This window comes from Geospiza fortis, unplaced genomic scaffold (assembly GCF_000277835.1).
Source record: "Geospiza fortis unplaced genomic scaffold, GeoFor_1.0 scaffold3004, whole genome shotgun sequence".
NCBI classification, from domain to species: Eukaryota; Metazoa; Chordata; class Aves; order Passeriformes; family Thraupidae; genus Geospiza; species Geospiza fortis.
This window is the reverse complement of record NW_005055087.1, coordinates 20,590-22,249: the sequence shown is the minus strand read 5'-3', so window position 1 is coordinate 22,249 and position 1,660 is coordinate 20,590. Positions and strand designations below refer to the sequence as shown.

Below are 1,660 nucleotides of genomic sequence, written 5' to 3'. Positions count from 1 at the left end.
CAATGTCCTCGTGCTGTCCCCAATGTCCCTAATGTCCCCAACATTGCCAGTGTCCCCAATGTCCCCAATGTCCTCGTGCTGTCCCCAATGTCCCCAAGCCCCCCGTGTCCCCAGTGTCCCCCCAAGCCCCCAGTGTCCCCAATGTCCCCAGTGTCCCCCTGCTGTCCCCAATGTCCCTAATGTCCCCAGTGTCCCCCTGCTGTCCCCAATGTCCCTAATGTCCCCAGTGTCCCCCTGCTGTCCCCAATGTCCCTAATGTCCCCAGTGTCCCCAATGTCCCCCTGCTGTCCCCAATGTCCCCAGTGTCCCCCTGCTGTCCCCAACGTCCCCGCTGTCCCCCAGGCGTTCCGGCAGCTCTCCCATCGCTTCCACGGGAAGGGCTCGGGGAAGATGAAGACGGAGAGGAGGATGAAGAAGCTGGACGAGGAGGCGGTGAGGGGCATCTGGGGGGATTTGGGGCTTTTTGGGGATTTTTGAGAAATTTTGGGGATTTTGAGGGGAATTTCAGGGATTTTTGGTGGAATTTTGGAGATTTTTGGGGGATTTTTGAGACGTTTTTGGGGGAATTTTGGGGCATTTTTTGGAGATTTTTGGGGGATTTTGAGATACCCCCCCACCTCATGCTCCCATTGGGGTCTCCACCCCAATTTTGAGCTCTCCACTCCAATTTTGGGGTCTCCACACCAATTTTGGGGTCTCGTGGTTCTGCTGAAGGTTTTGACCCCAATTTTGGGGTTCCCGGGATGTTTCTGAGGTCGTTGGCCCAAATTTTGGGATCCTCCAGGCTGATTTTGGGATCCCCCGGAGCCTTTTGGGGTCCCCTGGAGGCTTTTGGGGTCCCCCCAGCTCCACTGGGGAATCCCAGCCCAATTTGGGCACCTCCAGCCCCAATTTTGGGGTCTCCCCTGTGGTTTTGGGGTCTCCAATACCCCAGCAATGGGATCGGGGCATTCCCTTGAGATTTTGGGGTTTTTTTCCCTGGATGTTTTAGGGGAATTCCCAGAGTTTTTGGGGTCCCCCTGATCTTGGGGTACCCCTCTGATTATGGGGTGCAGCCCCCAAAGAAGGGGACCCCCAGTGTCCCCCAGCCCCCAAAACTCAGGGAGTTTCCCTTTGGAATTCCGGGAATTCTCCGGGTTGTTTTTTTGGGGCCGTTTCTGGGGTTTTTGGGGCGGCCCTGATTTGGGGGTCCCTCCCCCCGTTTTTGGGGCGCAGCTGCTGAAGAAGATGAGCTCCAGTGACACCCCCCTGGGCACGGTGGCGCTGCTGCAGGAGAAGCAGCGGGCGCAGAAGACGCCGTACATCGTCCTGAGCGGCTCCGGCAAGAGCATGAACGCGTGAGCGCCAAACTGGGAGCACTGGGGGGCACTGGGAGGGACTGGGGGGGACTGGGATGGATTGAGAGGGAACTGGGAGGGACTGGGATGGAGTGGGAGGGACTGGGGGGCACTGGGAGGGACTGGGGGGGACTGGGATGGATTGAGAGGGAACTGGGAGGGACTGGGATGGAGTGGGAGGGACTGGGGGGCACTGGGAGGGACTGGGGGGGACTGGGATGGATTGAGAGGGAACTGGGATGGAGTGGGAGGGACTGGGAGGGACTGGGGGGCACTGGGAGGGACTGGGAGGGGATTGGGAGGGATTGGGAGGGGCTGGGATG

General features: G+C 59.4%; 1 long non-coding RNA gene across 1 annotated transcript in view; it reads left to right on the top strand.

Annotated features, from left to right (window-relative positions):
- The first annotated feature begins 326 nt into the window (after positions 1-326).
- LOC115949211 overlaps positions 327-1,660 on the top strand; it is a 1,767-nt gene continuing 433 nt past the window's right edge. The window contains exons 1-2 of the long non-coding RNA XR_004082795.1: positions 327-432; positions 1,216-1,337. This is a non-coding gene — a long non-coding RNA (uncharacterized LOC115949211). The remainder of the gene's footprint in view (positions 433-1,215; positions 1,338-1,660) is intronic.